The following is a 21,661-nucleotide window of genomic DNA, read 5'->3' as shown; positions in this document are numbered from 1 at the left end:
TGATTATATGATAGCGGAACAAACACTGGTGGCAGTTACTTCTGTAAAATATCTGGAAGTATGCGTACGGAACGATTTGAAGTGGAATGATCATATTAAATTAATTGTTGGTAAGGCGGGTACCAGGTTGAGATTCATTGGGAGAGTCCATCAACAAAGGAGGTGGCTTACAAAACACTCGTTCAACCTATACTTGAGTATTGCGCATCAGTGTGGGATCCGTACCATGTTGGCTGACAGAGGAGATAGAGAAGATCCAAAGAAGAGAGGCGCGTTTCGTCACAGGGTTATTTGATAAGCGTGATAGCGTTAGGGAGATGTTTAGCAAACTCAAGTGACAGACTCTGCAAGAGAGGCGCTCTGCATCGCGGTGTAGCTTGCTGTCCAGGTTCCGAGAGGGTGCGTTTCTGGATGAGATATCGAATATATTACTTCCTCCTATTTATACCTTCTGACGAGATCACGAATGTAAAATTAGAGAGATTCGAGTGCGCACGGAGGCTTTTCGGCAGTCGTTCTTCCCGCGAACCATACTCAACTGGGACAGGAAAGGGAGGTAATGACAGTGGGACGTAAAGTGCTCTCCGCCACACACCGTTGGGTGGCTTGCGGAGTGTAAATGTAGATGCAGGAAAGTCACATGGGACAGCCACTGTAGCTTCATTTTGTTTAAAATATATGATAATTGTCGTTTGCCGTAAATAGTTTTTTCTTTTCATTATTGCTACATCACGAATTCGTTTTAATTGTAGTAAACTCACGGAATCACACTCTATGTGTTTTTGGACGATTTGAAAGCTGTTTCCTGTGCTTGAATGGTTCTGCATGAGATGGTCCTGCAACAGTTTTCTACATGTGTTGTTTTTCGTTTCATCTTCCCGCATTCCCTGCTGTTCGTTCGCCACACGGGGCGTAGGCAGGTTGTGCACAGATTAGATGAAAAACTGTCTCGAATGAAAGAGGGTAATTTCGGGAGATTCTAGAGTGCTAATTACTCATTTAGTATAATATGCCATATGAAATACGATTGCCATACGTTATATAAACCGGGAAATTTCTCTTAAGATGACTAAAAGTGGACGTAATTTGGGAAGCAGAAACCGGAACAAACCGGGACACTTCTCTTAAACTTAAAAAGAACGAAAGAAGAGAGCCCATTTGTAGTGGAAGATGGCGAAATTCACGATGCACAAATTAAAATTTTTTTAGGGTACTAGCACGCTTTAATAAGTTTGGAGCTTGGCCTAGTAGTACAGCCCACTGATTTCAAAGACATGTTGTTGTTGTTGTGGTCTTCAGTCCTGAGACTGGTTTGATGCAGCTCTCCATGCTACTCTATCCTGTGCAAGCTTTTTCATCTCCCAGTATCTACTGCAACCTACATCCTTCTGAATCTGCTTAGTGTATTCATCTCTTGGTCTCCCTCTACGATTTTTACCCTCCACGCTGCCCTCCAATACTAAATTGGTGATCCCTTGATGCCTCAGAACATGTCCTACCAACCGATCCCTTCTTCTGGTCAAGTTGTGCCACAAACTTCTCTCTATGTCTTTGAACCCCCCCATGAACCATGGACCTTGCCGTTGGTGGGGAGGCTTGCGTTCAAAGACATATGACATCTAAATGGTTCAAATGACTCTATGGGACTTAACTTGTGAGGTCATCAGTCCCCTAGAACTTGGAACTACTTAAACCTAACTAACCTAAGGACATCACATACATCCATGCCCGAGGCAGGATTCGAACCTGCAACCGTAGCAGTCGCGCGGTTCCTGACTGAAGGGCCTAGAGCCGCTCGGCCAGAACGGCCGGCATATCACATCTTACAGTATGGTAGCACATTGCGAATCCGGCTGGTGTACTAATTTCCCCTATTTGAATGATTTTCAAAATAGTTCAAATAGCTCTGAGCACTATGGGACATAACTTGTGAGGTCATCAGTCCCCTAGAACTTGGAACTACTTAAACCTAACTAACCTAAGGACATCACATACATCCATGCCCGAATCAGAATTCGAACCTGCGACCGTAGCGGTCGCGCGGCTCCAGACTGTAGCGCCTAGAACCGCTCGGCCGAATGAGTTTCAAATTTTTGTAAATACTTGCAGAGTACTAGTTTGATTTGTGGCTTACGCTACTAATATGTTTTCTTTCCCCATTTGCAATGAAAACATACAAACACATTCTACTTCATACTCACTTCTTCCTCGTTCTATGAATAATTTTCTTGGAATGAATACTTCCTCTTTCGCAGGATGAGTACACTTGAAACAATCAAACACTTTAATAACACATCAACCGCGATACGACTCAGACAGAGAAACAGAGAACCACGTTGCTGCAAAGCTTAAACTGAACTGAGGAAGGGACAATAATGGGAACTGAGCAGCGTTACGCGCAATAATACTCACAAAGGGCTCAGTCAGGTGGGATAATAACAACTTCCGTTACTTAGCTTAACATCTGGAGTTGCAAATAAAACCACTTAAGAATTTGAAGCAAAAGAAAATATGAGAATAGTTATCTGAAAGCCGAAATCCGGGACAAAGTGCCGTTCCAACAGTGTTCTTGGGGCACCAATTTCTTTAACCTGAAAGCGAGACTGACCCAGAAAACCGGGACAACTGGCAACTCTAACCACACAGGCGACCGCAAGGTGCGACAGATGCCCCTTCCAGGAACCGGCGGAGACGTTTCGTCAATATCAGCATTCTCGCCTGTTTCGAAAAATCATTGGGTCTACTCAACCGCAGACTTAACATTGACGAATGCAAGGGGGAACATTGCAGCTTTAGTAAACACATTTTACATTTGTCACGTGGTTCACAGGAAATTACAACATTTCCTTGTGGTGGATGCGGTTCCGGCGTTGTTTTCGAATCTTGGGGATATCAACCTCTGCAGATCATGGCCGAAATACAAGTGTGCTCTGAAAAGAAATGCCTCCGAATTTTTTTTGTGAAAACTCTGAAAGCTGTTTGAGTAAAACAAACTTATTAAGATTTTACATCTTTAATTTTCATGTCTTCGTATTTATTTCCCAACATAGTCACCTTGCGACGAACCAATCTCTCGCGACGAAAGACCAGTTTGTTGATACTGTCGGTGTAGAAGATTGACTTGATTGACGTACCCACAGTTTCAAACCTGTTGGCACCGCCTCATCACTACCAGCTTTGGTTGTTGTTGTGGTCTTCAGTCCTGAGACTGGTTTGATGCAGCTCTCCGTGCTACTCTATCCTGTGCAGGATTTTCATCTCCCAGTACCTACTGCAACCTACATCCTTCTGAAACTGTTTAGTGTATTCATCTCTTGGTCTCCCTCTACGATTTTTACCCTCCACGCTGCCCTCCAATACTAAATTGGTGATCCCCTGATGCCTCAGTATATATTCTACCAACCGATCTCTTCTTCTAGTCAAGTTGTGCCACAAATTTCTCTTCTCCCCAATTCAATACCTCCTCATTAGTTATGTGATCTAACCATCTAATCTTCAGCATTCTTCTGTAGCACCGCATTTCGAAAGCTTCTATTCTCTTCTTGCCCAAACTATTTATGGTCCATGTTTCACTTCCATATAAGGCTTCACTCCATACAAATACTTTCAGAAACGACTCCCTGACATTTAAATCTATACTCGATGTTAACAAATTTCTCTTCTTCAGAAACTCTTTCCTTGCCATTGCCAGTCTACATTTTATATCCTTTCTACTTCGACCATCATCAGTTATTTTGCTCCCCAAACAGCAAAACTCCTTTACTACTTTAAGCGTCTTATTTCCTAATCTAATTCCCGCAGCACCACCGGATTTAATTCGACTACATTCCATTATCCTCGTTTTGCTTTTGTTGATGTTCATCTTATATCCTCCTTTCAATTCCATTCCGTTCAGCTGCTCTTTCATGTCCGTTTCTGTCTCTGACAGAATTACAATGTCATCGGCGAACCTCAAAGTTTTTATTACTTCTCCATGGATTTTAATTCCTACTCCTAATTTTTCTTTTCTCTCCTTTACCGCTTGCTCAATATACAGATTGAATAACATCGGGGATGGGCTACAACCCTGTCTCACTCCCTTCCCAACCACTGCTTCCCTTTCATGTCCCTCGACTCTTATAACTGCCATCTGGTTTCTGTACAAATTGTAAATAGCCTTTCGCTCCCTGTATTTTACCCCTGCCACCTTCAGAATTTGAAAGAGAGTATTCCATTCAACATTGTCAAAAGCTTTGTCTAAACATCTTTGGTAACAAGTGAAAATCGGATGCGGGCAAGTCGGGACCTTACGGAGAATGAGCGGTGACAGTGAGACCAAGGCGTCAGACCGCTGCAGACGTCGCAGCGCTCGTGGGTGGGCCGGCGTTTTCTTGTAGTAGGAGATCGTGCTCCACGTGTGGACGAACTCTTCGAATTCGAACCTCAAATACAGCACGTTGCTTCTCTCGCACCGAAATAGTTACGGTACAGACAGGCATGTTACATGCTACAATTCGGAGCCTTTTGGTGTGAGGGAGCCACGAATATATAAAGATGAAGCTCGTGGTCTTGCGGTAGCGTTCTCGCTTCCCGCGCACAGAGGCACGGGTTCGATTCCTGGCGGGGTCAGGAATTTTTCCCGCCTCGAAATGACTGGGTGTTGTTGTGTCGTGTTCATCATTGTCATTATTCATCCCAATTACGGTCGGAGGAAGGCAACGGCAAACCACCTCCGCTAGGACCTTGCCTAGTACGGCGGTGCGGGTCTCCCGCATCGTCCCCTACGCTCGTCGGAGTATGGGACATTATCATCATCATGAAGAATAAAGACGTACAGCTTTAATAACGTTTGTTTTATTTAAAAATCTTCAAGAGCTTTCACACAAAAAATTCGGTGGCATTACTTTTCAGCAGTCCCTCGTGGAATCCGGATCTTCTCAGACCCTGACAATTCCAAACGCTGTACAGATATGGGTCGGATTAACTGCCCCACACCCGTCCACAGGTCACACAAGGACAGTCATTTTGCCTGCTGCACAGCTTAACCTCTATCCATACATGTTTTAACCTCAGTAGTAGGTCTGATTCAAATGGTTCAAATGGCTCTGAGCACTATGGGACTTAACTTCTGAGGTCATAAGTCCCCTAGAACTTAGAACTACTTAAACCTAACTAACCTACGGACATCACACACATCCATGCCCGAGGCAGGATTCGAACCTACGACCGTAGCGGTCGCGCGGTTCCAGACTGAAGCGCCTAGAACCGCTCGGTCACACCGGCCGGCAGTAGGTCTGAATTTGGTCCCCTTCTCGTCAAGACTTCATGAGACTACATTCAGTTTTACAAGGTAGTGCCATACTGGAAGAGTATAAGTGACACGATCATGTTTTGCTGAGGTGTGGCGCCAAATGCAGAAGAAATTCTGCTCTGGCATTGAGAAAAGTATCGCGAAATACCAAGGTTGCAAAGATATTTGGATCTTCTTCAACTACATGGCTCTTAAACCGTATTGGGTATAATCCAACGCGGCATACAGGCATAGAGTTACGAGTTCTGTAGTCCAGCTGCCATTACTACACAACAACGTGCCAAACCAGGGAGACGACACCCATTTAAGAGTTGGTTCTACCAACCAATTTGATGGTTGATCCCTGACAAGATCACTAACACTGAAAAGTGTATTTTATATGTCTTACTGAAATATAAGTACCTTTAAGGTGTAGTAGTAACCCTTGTCTTGATAGCTGTCAAGCGTTTGAGATCCCATAAGCTGTGCATACATCTTCTTAAATTTGTATGTTAGGACACGACTCGCTCTCAAACACAGCTAATCGAGTTATGACGGTTGCTCACTCTTCTCCCCGTGTTTGCTTGGAAGCAAATTCGTTTTTGAAAACGATCCGCTTTGAGCAAAGAACAAATAATAATAATAATAATAATAAGTGTTTACATAAGGCTGATCCGAAAACAAATTCAACTAAATGTCACCTCGGGAATCTTGCCCCTTCTTGGAAAACATTCTTTTAAGTCTACGATATTTATACTTTGAAACAATTTTAACAATTTCATTGACAAATGTACATCAAATATCATTCCATTTAATAACAATGTGAATGTAGTCGAATTACATCAGTTGATGATGAGGGAATTAGCTTGAGAAACGAGACACTGAAGATGGTAGATTCGTTTTGCGTTTGGGCAGCAAAACAACTGATGACGACCGAAGTAGAAAGAATCTAAAATGTAGAGTGGCAACGGCAAGATGAGCGTTTCTGAAGAAGAGGAATTTGATGACGTCGGGTATAGACTAAGTGTCAGGAAGTTTTTTCCGAAGGTACTTGTCTGGAGTGTAGGTATGTAAGGAACTGAAACATGGACGATAAACAGTTTAGAAAAATAGAGAATAGAAGTTTTGGAAATGTGGTGCTACAGAAGAATGCTGAAGAATGGATGGGTAGATCGCATGACTAATGAGATGTACTGATCGGAATTGGGGAGACAGGAAATTTGTGGCGTAACTTGTATAAAAGAAGGGAACAGTTGATACGACACATTCAGAGACATAAATGGATCACCTATTTAGTATTGAAGGGAAGCGTCAGGGGTAAAAGTGGTAGAGGGAGACCAACAGACGAATAGAGTAAACAAATTCAGAAGAATGTAGGTTGCGGTAGTTATTAGGAGATGAAGAGGCTTACACGGGATAGAGCTACAACAATAACACAGCAGCATAACAATGTGGAATTGAAATAACGGAGGCAGAGGGTGAAAAAGTTAGTTTAGAGGTTGATTCAAATTAATAATGAAAACTGATACGGGTGAAAGTGTACCATAGTAGAAGCAAAAGGTTGTGGTATGCACGATCCCGAAAACCAGCCGTTCTCGAGATAACTGCGAATGTTTACAAGCCAAAGCTGTCCACAGTATGAATTCCAGTTCTTTTTACGATAAATGTATTTAATATGTAAACAGTCCCATTCCATCCCACACAAAAAGGCTCTAATTTCAGGCATAGCCTACCTTAACGAGAAATACAACACAGCTTCAGCACGTTACATGTTACCGCTTACTCTATACTTTCAACTATGAAAGGAGGTATTGCAGGTGTCGTGCAAGCATTTGCCTGCAATACTCCAGCCAGCACCGCCGAGAGACACGAATTCTTGCAAGAATCCTCGGATGCACAGATGACTGCCCCATTTCTTCGACCGTATCGAACTCCATGTTGTACACGTAATATCTGAGATGACCTCAGGCAGAAAAATTCAGGGATTAGGCTACTTTGGGGCGAGGTTGCAGGCCCTACTCGAACTATCTATCGTGGACCATAGTGTCATTTTTAACGTTGTCTTAGATCAGCAGCGCAAACGACCTTGCTGCAGTGATAACACCGCTTCCAGTCAGATCACCGAAGTTAAGCGCTGTCGGGTTTGGCTAGCACTTAGATGGGTGACCGTCCTGTCTGCCGAGCGCTGTTGGCAAGCGGGGTGCACTGTCCATCTGAGGCCATTTGAGGAGCTACTTGACTGAGAAGTAGCGACTCCGGTCACGAAAACTGACAACGACTAGGAGAGCTGTGTGCTGAGCAGATGCCCCTCCATATCCGCATCCAGTGACGCCTATCGGCTAAGGATGATACGGTGGTCGGTACGTGCCATAGGGCCTTCTGAGACCTGATCGGACGGAGTTTAGTTTTAGATCAGCACCAAAAAGTTGCCTTCATCCTTTTCGCACTTTCCTCAACCCAGGTCCATGGATGAGATTTTAACATTCTTTGACGGTGATTCGAAAAGTTTATGGTTCAAAAGTGTTTCTGCTAACTAGGACAATATTTTATAGTGAAGTCAGTGGCGGTGTCAAGCGCACTTTCACATTTTGTCGGAAACGACTGGTTCTAGTCCATGTCTCCTGGAGCGTTTTTGCTTCCATTGCGTATTTTCACCTGCGTGAGTTCTCACTTTTTCTTGTCATACACCCTGTACATCGTAACAGCTATGTCAAACTCTTTGACTCTCCCGTCTTTTGCGTAACAACTACTTGGGTCTGCAAGAAGGTTCTGTTACCTTTTCTTGGCGCCTCACTGAGGCGATACGATATGCGATACAACACGTTGCAATAAAGGTCGCACAACGCGACATTATCGGCGCGTTACCCATGTTCCTACTGCGATGATAGGACATGCAATTCGATATGCAATGCAACTCGCGATATGACATGCAACACGACTGCAAGATACACGTCTTTGCTTCACTTTGATTTGCAATCATGCGCTCTTCCGAAAAGGGCGTTGTTTTGGTTTACCGTTATTTATAGCTCAAAAAATTGAAGAAGAAGTTTAAACACTGGGTGCACCCCTACAGTGGTTTGAATATCAAACCTAGTTCGGCTATGTTTCCTCGTGCTCTTACTGAACACGAAAAATTCCACGAATTCAGCAGAATAAGAGTAGGGTGGCACTGCAGGTTCTGGCCAAAAACGCTGACTCAGAATCTGTCAGCACCTTCTTTCCAGTATCATATTACAGCTGATGAAATTTTGCATATTTTATTGAAGACCACCCCTGGAGAGGGGAGTGAAGGGACAGGGACGGGGAGGTCGTTACATTGAGCCTCTGTCACCCAACAGGGATTATTCCAGGTCTGTGCACTGTAGTGAAAGGATCATTGAGAAGCAGGGATCAGTCAGATCAGTCACTGCCTTCAAAGAGCAGAAGAAGACTGTCAGTAAGTAATTATCTATCAGTTGAAGGTATTATTGTTATTCATTTACTAACACATTCGATTATACTCATGCTTTTGTTATCTGGCAATAGCTGAAAGGCTGGACAAGGATAATCACATACTATTGACAGCACCAGCAGAGGAACAGCAGTCCGCAGATGGTCTTCTAGATTTATCAGAGTATTCCATACCACCACAGCCTGAGTTGACTTATGGGATCAGGAAATGCAGCCAGCACACACTCCTACAGGAGCAGCAGTACAGTGATGGCCTCTCTGATGTATAACAACTATTCCCACACAACGATTTCCAGTTATCACAAACATCAGCAGCACCACTTGTCAGACACCAACCGGGACATACCTCAACTACTGGGGTGATGTTATTTTGCATTATGCACATTCTAAAAGCATGTGGTATTAAACGTTTGATTATAAGTTTATACTTAGATCGTGGGTTCAGTTTAACAGTAAAGACTGGAAATTCTCAATACAGCAGTATGAATGTGATACCTTGACATAATGAATGGCGTGCTGTATGTTTGAACTTCTGAGATATATGTGCAATGTTCAATGGTCATACATCTCCTATGAAACTAGATGACTACAGTATGTGCTGGCAACCATCCAAGACGAGTTAAGATACATAGCACCTGGAACACTAAAGAGTGCACTCACATTCAAGAATCCACATCTTGAAACCTGGTATGTGCTAGCTCGACCATTCAGAGTGATTTGAATGAGTGTGTCGAGCAGTGTGAGTATATATATGGCTTTTTACGAAATGTATGGTATACACTTACATAACTCGCCCACCAAAACATCTCAGAGAACGTCTTTGCAAAGACTTTTGATGAGTGTTGTACTTATATACGAAGTATGCATAGTAATTATCATATAATGTAGGCTATCACAGCTGGTACTGACTTCATTTAAAGCTACTGGGCTGACAGGCTGTGGTCGATGCATAAAATGTCCCTCTAATGTTCTATCTCCAACTGTGGGAAACGTCTTCAGCCCAGAGGTTTTAAGTGGAGTATGCATGGTACATCATCACTACCTGAGGAAGGTAAAAAATTACATGCACACGTAATTCTGTGTGTGTGTCCTAAAATTATAGATGAAATTATAAAAACAGAAAATAAAATAATGTCTCTAATAGGCAACATATTATTGACATGCACCGCAGCGAACACCTGAATTACTGAATGAGGAAATGCAGCCACAAAATTTTACTATAATTTATGAGGTAAGATACTTTGACATTACAGTGTGTGTGTGTGTATAAATTAATAAAAAATGAAATGTCGTGTGGCTAGGGCCGTTCGCCTGGTGCAGGTCTTTCGATTTGACGCCACTTCGGCCACCTGCGCGTCGATGGGGATGAAATGATGATGATTAGGACAACACAACACCCAGTCCCTGAGAATGACATCATAACATATTCCGCAAAAATGGGAGTAAGTGTAAACTGACATTAGAGTGTGTCATTGAGTTAACATTATTTTATGATACCATAAGATATTCAATAAAAAAGTAACCCCAACATATTCATTACAAAGCACGACATTGCTTATAAATTTTGTTCACAAGCTCCAACTTCTCACAACTTGTCAAGATGATTAAAGAAAAAAATATGTTACACAACTCTTTCTCGCCACCCCCCCCCCCCTCCTCACATTACTACGTAGCCCAATGTAGCCCATCCGGGTTGTACGCAAAAGTATCAAAAATATACATCAAAGCATCTGAATTGCATAAAAAAACGACAAACTATATTTGTGTTATCCACACAAAAATAGTTTATTATCCACATTAAAAAATCGTTTATTGACTGCCATGTCAGTAATGTGATAAATTTCATTCAAAGCTGTGTGCCATCTAAATAAATAACGTCATGGCATATTCTGCAAATGGCTGTAAATATTGCTGTAAGAGCTACTTAACAGAGAGTTGGAACTCATGCACCCACTGGTACTGCACTCGTCAATGTATTGCATAGAGCCAAATGCAGAGGTACCAGCATAAAAGTTTAACACTCTATGCTGCCTACTGTGAGCTCTCAAAAAGCAACACTCCCTAATGCAAGACAGCCACCATGTGAAAATTAATGCTGATGAATAAGAATACAGTCAGAAGAAAATACAAAACTAGCTAACAATTTTTATTACTTTGGCTGCAAAGTGCAGAAGTTCGTATGGTAGCTGCCATTGATCTAGCACTAAGTATTGCCATAAGGAATCTATTTTAGTAGCCTCTGGGTGTAGGGAGGAGGAAAGCTGTTCTTAAAGTAGCGCCAGGGAGTGACCTGGTCAGTCTGTTTCACTAGATGCTGGGTGTAGGGAGTATCGTTCGCGTTAATCTGTCACTAGCGAGTTGCCCTAACCAGTCTAAGCACCAACATCTGGAGGTTTGAGCACTCCTCTAACCAGAGTATTTACAATGTGTACTTCTTCAATATGTCCATCCCATAACCACACATGAAGAGCTGCACTGCACTATTTTTTTTAATGAGGTGGCTTTCGTAATTACAATTTCATCTCACCATCACTAATGCTTCAACACAGTAACATCACGTGGACGTGCTATTACATTGTTCACAAACTCCAATTTCTCACAGCTTTTCGAGATGATAAAAAATATATTACACACCTCTTTCTCACCCCACACCCCCACAATACTACGTAGCCCCATCTGTGTTGTGCTCAAAAGTACCGGAAATATACATCAAAGCATCTGAATTGCACAAAAGAACGACAAACTATGTTTGCATTATCTATTTCATGTTAGACGCCACATGAATGCTGCGTGCATAGTGTGCTAGTGTGCTGGCTCTGTGGTGTACCGTGAATTGCAGTTGTGGCCTCGCAGTGGCTTTGAGGTGAGGGCATAGACATGGTGGTGACATTCAATTTGTGCAGACGACTGTCACCAACTCCTTTCTGGCAGCTGCACTGCTGTGCCCCAGTGTGAAAAAAGTCATCACATGCAAACCACATGGGAAATCGACATAATTTGTTAAATCAAGTCCTGCTATAATTGCTTAACATTGTATTTACTGATGTACCATGTTAGCTGTCCTGAACAATTGCAGTGTGGATGTGTGTGAAAAATTATTTGACAACCTGCTTCCATGCAAACTGCATGAAGTATAAATCTTCAAAAGTATCTTGACATTAATATGTGGTCCTTCAATCGAATGTCATAGAAAAAACAAAAGAAGAAAAAAGAACGAAAATTAACCTGTGTCATATAAATATGTACAGAAATACAGATGAATAAATGTGAATACAGCAGTGTGAGGTACTCTATCCACCTATTCTTCTCTGTCACTTATGAAGTCTATAGCACTGTAGAAAATGTGATTCTTAATATTTCCTCTCACATGGAACTGAAAACTTGGAAATCTCTGTCTACTTAACTTGATTCCACAAACCCCCAGCTGTTTCTGGGTATCTGAATAGTGCCATTCATTACATAATCGTCATTTAATGGACTTTAACTATGATACAAATGTATTAGAACTTAATTTCGTTGCTGGCACAGTCATTTGCTCTTCCACATCATTTTTACCATGTCTCTCATTCATTTCTACATGCTTCCTCTCATATTTATGGATCAGCGACTTATAACTTCCTTAAAAGAAAAAAGGCCTCCACATACAGGTTGTGCACACAATTGAATAGATGCACTATGAACCTATACTGACCTGCTCCCACAGTGACAGCAACCACATCACTTCTCCATCGGCACGTAGGTGCCTAAGAGCAAGCAGAGCCTTCCTTGTCAGAATGCCGATAAAACACTGGATATAAAGAAGAATGGTGGCATTAGTAGTCGGTGAGCTGCATGACCTTGTGTCCAATGTAAGCTTTGATATCATATCACGGAGTCCCCTACTTATAATGATACACATGTGGTTGTGTCTCCAGTTAGAATTATGTTCTGTGTTGCAGGTATCACAGGCAACAGGTCATGGGAATTAAACACGTCATTTCGATCAGAGATTTATAATCACGCTAGTACGTTATGGGAAACAACCTAAATGTGTGTTTTTGGTGCAACTGAATTGGTATTTCGTGAAAGAAAGTCAAAGTGATTCTCACAAAACTCTGTACTGTATGACAGTGCTATCTTCAACGTTATACACCTCACATAGAGGCCACAGGACTACAGTCATATAAAGATTGCTCCTCTGCCACACCTAATTTCAATAAACGTTAAAAAAACATACATTACGTAGCATCTGCCATATGCAGTTGTGAACTGCAGACAATACTACACAGGAGTTAGCTAACCAACAGATGTCTACTTTACACATTAAAGTCTATAAAGTTGTTGCGCAGTATTATGACAACCAACCTATATGTATGTTTCCTGGTGGTCCTGTAATGGTATTCAATGGAAGAAGGTCCTTATGAATATCCTACACGTAAACAAATACCGCTCAAGCCACTGTACAGTGTGCAGTGGGGGAGGGTGGGAGGGGGTAGAGGGGTGGGGTGCATCATACCAGTATTATCGCCGATCACTGATCCCCGACTGGGTCTTCCTGCAATTCGGTACTGCCTTCCTATAGACAATTGTGAATTTAGGTAGGTCAACGAGGTTCCTAATTTGTCATATTGTTGAACTAATCTGGTTACGAAAATGTGAACCTGTGAAAAGTTATTCTGTGACTGACTTAACTGCCTGTGCTTGTGAACAAGAGTATTTTGGGCGTTAACAGCGATGGATGTGAATATCTTCATTCCCTTTGTGAACATCACAATGGTCTGGGACTCTGCTAACATTAAACCAAGTTCTTTTTAATCAACATTGTGGTGTAGTGTCAGAGATGCTACATAGCTGTCTGCAAATATTAGTAATAACATGAAGTAAGCCTTGTAAATACTGACTCATCTCAGAGCGTACTCACAGGCTCTGTTAGATTCTTCATGTAAAAGTGTTGATATTGGTGAAGATCACAGCAGATTATGTACCCATTCAAATAATACTCTGGACCTGGATAACTGGATGTGGAATGGTTAATTATGGTTAGTGAGGCAAACAAAATACAACACCTCTTCCTGACATGCCCGCACAACACGTCATAGCCAAAGATGCTGCAATGTAGGTGTAACGCAGTAAGAGAAGCAAGGTGACTGACAGACACAGATCACAGGGGAAAGATACAAATCATGTCACATATGGGCAGGCAGAACCGCCTAGGGAAAGTCAAGTTAATGATCACATGATCAACTTATAATACATACATTGCTTTTATCATAGAAAAATTTTTCTTTGGTGTAGTGTGTGTTTTATTATTTTCATACTCACTGTTAAATGCAAACTTACCACTACATTAAGAACAACATGCTATGTGCTAGGAACTCTTTCACTCAGTCACAAATCTTGTCTGAAGTTTATGTATGTTATTCATATGGTGACCATCAGGAACTGTATCAACATAGGTGTATGTGTCTACAAGTTTCTGCATCTCATGGTCAGAGTGAAGTGAGTTCCACACAGTCACTCTTTATGGAATGCATGCTGCTATTCTCTCTCCAGAATGGGCATAAGTCATTTTCCAACAGTGGACAGTCGACTGATGCTGGCAATATTGACCTTTAGTTGTCCTCATCCGCTACATTATAGTTCAGACAGCATACCTGAGAAAGTAAGAGAATGGGTGTGCAATGAAATGTGTTCCCTGGCTTTTTTTATAGCGACACTGAACACATGGTGGAAATCAAAATGTGAATAAGGTGATGATTTTTGAAGCAAAATCAGTCGTAAAGTACTATGTAGACTTGTTAGAGATATGCACGTAAGCACTGTGTGGCCGCCAGACACTCTTTCCCTAACAATACAGCTGTAGCTGCTTGACAGCAAGCACTTAACGTATGGAAATATGCGATCGCTGAAGTGTCATTACATGATGGCTAAAGGCGTCTGTCAGGGTATTTTATCACAAGATACAGATCAGGTTAATTTGACATCTAAAACATCATTGGAAGTGCTCCTCATACCACAATGGCCCCCTTCAGTAGGGTAGATTCATACTATGGATAATCTTGCATGCTCAACCAATCATACTACAGTGAGCACACAGTCTTTTGATGGATGATGATGTTAATATTTAATTGATACTGATTTTCACTTCTTGGTGTGATGGAAAAGTTGAACACCAACCATCCCTCCTATAAACAGAATGTGTTCTAATGAGCAGGCTAGCACTGCATTTTTAGTGATTTTTCACATAAACTGTGTTTACGTTATATAAAAGGCACGCAGATTTATAACCAGCACTCATCCACAGTGTCCAGACTTACTAACCATCAAGAATAAATTGAAGGATGCACGGAATTCGTTTCAGGTTTTGATATTCTGCTATCTCAATGTCAATGGCAATGCATTACTTGAACGTGCCGTTACTTTCTACAATGTTAAATATGTTATTATAACATTGTCATTCAACCAAGAGTTCAGCATGATGCTATTCTTTATTTTAAAACGATCCATGATTTGCTGATGTGAAGTGATGCTGTCAGATTGTTACTGATATCAATTATATGAAATTTCAGCGCAGATAGCTGCAATGTTCAACTATCTCTCAAACGCTGGAAGTGTTTCTGGATTACTGTACAGTGTGTGTAAGAACTACCCAAACCTGCACGTCGCCCTCGAAGGAGGCGCATGATCACTTGTATGAATGTTAGGGGAATCGCTGTCTGGTCACAACCGCATTGAGGAATTGAGATTTTTGATGGACCAATACTCGAACCCGGACGCTCCGCTTCTGTAGAACGGTTGTCTCAACAGAATCGGCCATCCGAACGCGCTTTGGAGCGCGCCCAAATCCCCAGCATCCCGCTCACCGCAACGACCACCCGCCTATTAAGTCCCTCCTTGCAGATCTCCGATTACTGTAGGACTTCGGGAGTTGGTTGAGCATCCGCACTGAAACATTTTCGCCAAATAGCCGTCGCGCCCTTAGAAAGAAGAGCCAGAGAAACTGATACACCTGCCTAATATCGTGTTGGGCACCGCCGAGCTCGCTGTAGTGCCGCAACACGACGTGACATGGACTCAACTAATGTCTGAAGTAGTGCTGGACGGAACTGACACCATGAATCATGCAAGTATGTCCATAAATCCGTAAGAGTACGAGTGGGTGGAGAACTCTTCTGAACAGCACGTTGCAAGACATCCCAGATATGCTCAATAATGTTCATGTCTGGGGAGTCTGAGGCCAGTGGAAGTGTTTTATCTCAAAAGAGTGTTCCTGGAGCCACTCTGTATAAATTGTGGTCGTGTGGGGTGTCGCGTCTCCATCGTAATGCACAATGGACATGAATAGATGCAGGTGATCAGACAGGATGCTTACGTACGTGTCACCTAAATTTTTATCAGCATTTTTGAATAGGTATAGTTTTCGTTTGTTTTTGGATTTGGGGGTTACAATTTTCAGTCTCGTTACGACAACCCTGTGTTCACAAATCCCTGTGTCCGTTTTGATGCTCGTTATTAACTCAGGATTATTTGTTGCTAAGAGGTCAAGTGTGTTTTCACAACCGTTTACTATTCGCGTAGGCTTATGAAGTAATTGCTGGAAATAATTTTGAGAGAAGGCGTTTAGCACAATTTCGGATGATATTTTACGGGTACCTCCGGAATTAAACATGTATTTTCGCCAACATATCGAGGGTAAATTAAAGTCACCATCAACTATAGCCGTATGAGTCGGGTACGTGTTTGAAATCTAACTCAAGTTTTCTTTGAACCTTTCAGCAACTGTATCATCTGAATTGGGATACCGATGGTTCCTGTATCTATGTTCTTCCTGTGTGACTTTGTGACTGAAGCCCTTCTTGTTTTTCCGAGACACTCTAACCTAAAAAACCGCCCAGTCCAAGGCACGTGTAGCCCCCCCCCCCCCCTGCGTATAGTAGACATCTGACCTATTCAGCGGAACCCGAAACCCAACCACCCTTTGGTGCAAGTCGAGGAATCTGCAGCCTACACGGCCGCAGAACCGTCTGAGCCTCTGATTCAGACCCTCAACTCGGCTCGGTACCAGAGATCCGCAATCGGTCCCGTCGACTACGCTGCAAATGGTCAGCTCTGCTTTCATCTTTCAAGCAAGTCTGGCAGCCTTTACAACTTCTGTTCGCCGCTCGAAACCAGAGAGAATCTCTTCTGATCCAAAGTGACATACATCATTGGTACCGACGTGAGCAACCACCTGCAGTTGGCTGCACCCTGTGCTCTTCATTGCATCCGGGAGGACCCGTTCGACATCTGGAATGACGGAGTGCACAATTGGTTTTCTTTCTCTTCTTGGCAGCCATGTTCCTAAGGGACCCCATAACGCGCCTAACGTTGGAGCTCCCAACTATCTATAATCCCACCCTCTGCGATTTCCCGGATCTTGCAGGCTGAGTGGTTTCCACTGAAACGGGACAGACAACAGCATCTGGCTCAGCGACAGTGTCAGCCACGGGAAGCACCTGGAACCTGTTTGTCAGAAAAACAGGGGAGGCCTTACGTGCGGTCGCCTGGGAAGTCTTTCGCCACTTGCTATAACCTCGACCACAGGCAAGCGGTCAACTTCAGTGTGAGCAATAACTGGACTGGCCACCGATGAGGACCCATCGGAGGACTCGGACGTGCTGGACGTCCGTTGGATCACCACGGTCTTCCTGAGAGACAATCTCCAATCCTTCTAAATTAATAATATAAGTGTAGACCAGCTGTAGCTTGAAATCAAAGAAATAGTATCTGCAGCAATTGAGAGATTTATCCAAGTGAATTAACAAATGACGGAGCTGTTCCTCCTCGATACACAAAACGGGTCAGAACACTGTTGCAGAAACAACGAAACAAACATGCCGAACTTAAACAGACGCAAAATCCCCAAGACTGGCGATCTTTTACAGAAGCTCGAAATTTAGCGCGGACTTCAATACGAGATACTTATAATAGTTTCCACAACGAAACGTTGTCTCGAAACCTGGCAGAAAATCCAAAGAAATTCTGGTCGTATGTGAAGTATGTTAGCGGCAAGAAACAATCAATGCCTTCTCTGCACAATAACAATGGAGATACTATCGAAGACAGCACTGCCAAAGCAGAGTTACTAAACACAGCCTTCCGAAATGCCTTCACAAAATAAGACGTAGTAAATATTCGAGGATTCGAATCAAGAACAGCTGCCAACATGAGTAACGTAGAAGTAAATATCCTTGGAGTAGTGAAGCAAGTTAAATCACTTAATAAAAGCAAGTATACTGGTCAAGACTGTATACCAATTAGATTCCTTTCAGAGTATGCTGATGCATAACTCCGTACTTAACAATCATATACAACCGTTCCTCGACGAAAGATCCGTACCCAAAGAGTGGAAAGCTGCACGGGTCACACCAATCTTCAATAAAGGTAGTAGGAGTAATCCACTTAATAACAGGCCCATACCGTTAAAAGTCGATATGCAGCAGGATTTTGGCACATATATTGTGTTCGAACATTACAAATTACCTCGAAGAAAACTGTCTATTGACACACAGACGTACCAGAAGGATAAATCCCACAAACAGAAATTTCAGACTGAAGACTCTCAAGACATAGCTATAAGTCCGAGCAGATAGAAGGTCACCTTGTATTGCGCATTGTGTGTATTGAACAGGGGACCTAGAAATGATGGAGAGGCCTCGTCCCAGCCGTAGCCTTCAGTGATTCACAAACCCACAACAGGCTACAAAATTCCACTCACCCACCGCTGCCCCAAACCGAACCCAGGGTTTTCCTGCGGTTCGGGTCTTGGATGGCTAAGCATTGCACCAAGCTGTCACGTTTCAAGCTATAAAACCGCAAATAAGAAAACTGATTTCTCAATTTGTCTGCATACTGGCGGAAACAGACGCTGTATTCCTATTTCTTATGCCTGCGCAAATTGTGCACTGAACCCACGAATTTGGACGCCAAAAAATTTCGAGCCCTTCTTACAATTATTTGTTTAGTTATTGCTTAGTTTATTACTTATTTAGCCTGTACAGATTAAGGCCTTAAGTCCCTCTCTTACATTTGACCAGGAATACCATGCATAAATATTGCATAACAGTCACAATAAAAATAATAATTGCGTTATTAATAAAAGTAATAATTGAAATCAGTAATAACAATAATAATAATAATAGGCCCAGGAAAAGAATAGGCTTCCGGTATGTTCTGCCAGTCGTAAAAGGCGACGAAAAGAACAAACCACTAATAGGGCTAACCCCACTTTTAGTGTGATTAGTTGTTTCAGGACAGAACTAAAGAAGCCTCGGACAAGTGCCGTCATGGTCGGGGTCGACGCTTGAACCCTATGCCAGCCCACAATGGTAACGACACTGCTAGCCAACTGGAAAATGATTTAAATCCAAATAGAGGTGTTTTGCGGGATATGCTTCCTGCAACCACCCTAGAAGGAAAACAAAGACGGAGGATGAGATGGTCAGATGAAGTTAATCGACACCTCATGTTCTGTTATTACCAAGCAACAAACTTAGGAACCAACACAACAGGATACAGATCACATGTATACACAACATTTATTACCAGATACCCAGAATTAAAATTTTTAACAGAACAACGACTAGCTGATCAGATCCGTGTAATAATGAAAAATAACAGGATACCCCAGTCAGAATTAGAAAACATCAAACAACAAGACAACAAATACTGGAACAAAATAATGTGCAATCAGAAGAAGAAGAAAATACAGTAATGGACTCAAACATCCCAGAGCAAACAAACAAAGGACAACATGCATCAATTAAACAATCAGAGGAAAACGAAATCTTAAGTCAACCACCAGAACAAGCACAAATAGAACACGAAGTGACACACATGTTAGATATAGAAAACAAATTCAGCCGACATATATAGAATACAAAGACACAAATACAGACATTAGACCATTCTTGCATAGACCGCCAAATAACCCACAAGTCTAAACAACAATAAAAACTATCAACATAATCATACACAACAAAATAAATGAAAACACAACTATGGAAGAGTTACAACTACTGGTTTATGTAGGAGCACTCACTACACTAAATATACACACTAGGCAGAGATCAGAACCAACCAAGACACAGAAGAAACCCACAAAACCAGCATGGCAACGCAGGCTACGGATCACAATAGAAAAACTGAGAAAAGACATCGGACAGCTAACACAATTTATAAGAAATGAAATGTCAGAAAAAAAGCGAAAAAGGTTAGGTAAAATCTCACAACAAGAAGCGATAGAGCAATTAGATGAAAAGAAGCAGAAATTACAAGCATTGGCCAAACGACTTAGAAGATACAAAAAAAGTGAAAATAGAAGGAAACAAAACCAAACATTCAACACAAACTAAAAGAAATTTTACCAGACAATAGATAACACACACATTAAAATAGACAATCCACCAAACGTAACAGGCATGGAATACTTCTGGAGCAACATATGGTCAAACCCGGTACCACATAACAGGCATGCACGGTGGATACAAGCAGAAACTGACACATACAAGATGATACCACAAATGCCTGAAGTGATAATTTTGCAACATGAAGTCACCCAAGCAATTAATTCTACTCACAATTGGAAAGCCCCTGGAAAAGATAAAATAGCAAATTTCTGGCTAAAGAAGTTCACCTCAACACATTCACATCTAACTAAATTATTTAACAGTTACATTGCAGACCCATACACATTCCCTGATACACTTACACATGGAATAACTTATCTGAAACCTAAAGATCAAGCAGACACAGCAAACCCAGCTAAATATCGCCCCATAACATGCCTACCAACAATATACAAAATATTAACTACAGTCATTACACAGAAATTAATGACACATACAACACAGAACAAAATTATAAATGAAGAACAAAAAGCCTGTTGCAAAGGAGCACGAGGATGTAAAGAGCAACTGATAATAGATGCAGAGGTGACAAATCAAGCTAAAACTAAACAAAGGTCGCTACACTACGCATACATTGATTACCAAAAAGCTTTTGATAGTGTACCCCACTCATGGTTACTACAAATATTGGAAATATACAAAGTAGATCCTAAATTGATACAGTTCCTAAACATAGTAATGAAAAATTGGAAAACCACACTTATATCCAAACAAATTCAAATAATATCACATCACAGCCAATACAGATTAAGTGTGGAATATACCAAGGAGACTCATTAAGTCCTTTCTGGTTCTGCCTTGCTCTGAACCCACTATCCAACATGCTAAATAATACAAATTATGGGTACAATATTACTGGAACATACCCACACAAAATCACACATTTGCTATACATGGATGATCTAAAACTACTGGCAGCAACAAATCAACAACTCAACCAATTACTAAAGATAACAGAAGTATTCAGCAATGATATAAATATGGCTTTTGGAACAGACAAATGTAAGAAAAATAGCATTGTCAAGGGAAAACACACTAAACAAGAAGATAATATATTGGTAACCACAGTGACTGCATAGAAAAATGGAAAAAACAGATGCCTATAAATATCTAGGATACAGACAAAAAGTAGGAATAGATAATACAAATATTAAAGAAGAACTAAAAGAAAAACATAGACAAAGACTAACAAAAATACTGAAAACAGAATTGACAGCAAGAAACAAGACAAAAGCTATAAATACTTATGCTATACCAATATTGACCTACTCATTTGGAGTATTTATCGATATAAAAAACCTACATTATGGACAGGTAGACAATTTAAGAAAATTCTTTCTAGAACGAGCAGAAACTAGCAAAATACACAGAGCAATCACTCATATAAATACATCGGCTACACCACTGCAATTTCATAACCACTCCTGCAACCCTTTAGATCACATAACATCAACAGATACGAAGAAAGTAAATTGGAAAAAGAAAACACTACATGACAAGCACCCATATCATCTAA

This window comes from Schistocerca serialis, chromosome 2 (assembly GCF_023864345.2).
Source record: "Schistocerca serialis cubense isolate TAMUIC-IGC-003099 chromosome 2, iqSchSeri2.2, whole genome shotgun sequence".
In the NCBI taxonomy this organism is placed as follows: Eukaryota; Metazoa; Arthropoda; class Insecta; order Orthoptera; family Acrididae; genus Schistocerca; species Schistocerca serialis.
Note: the sequence above shows the minus strand (reverse complement) of the source record.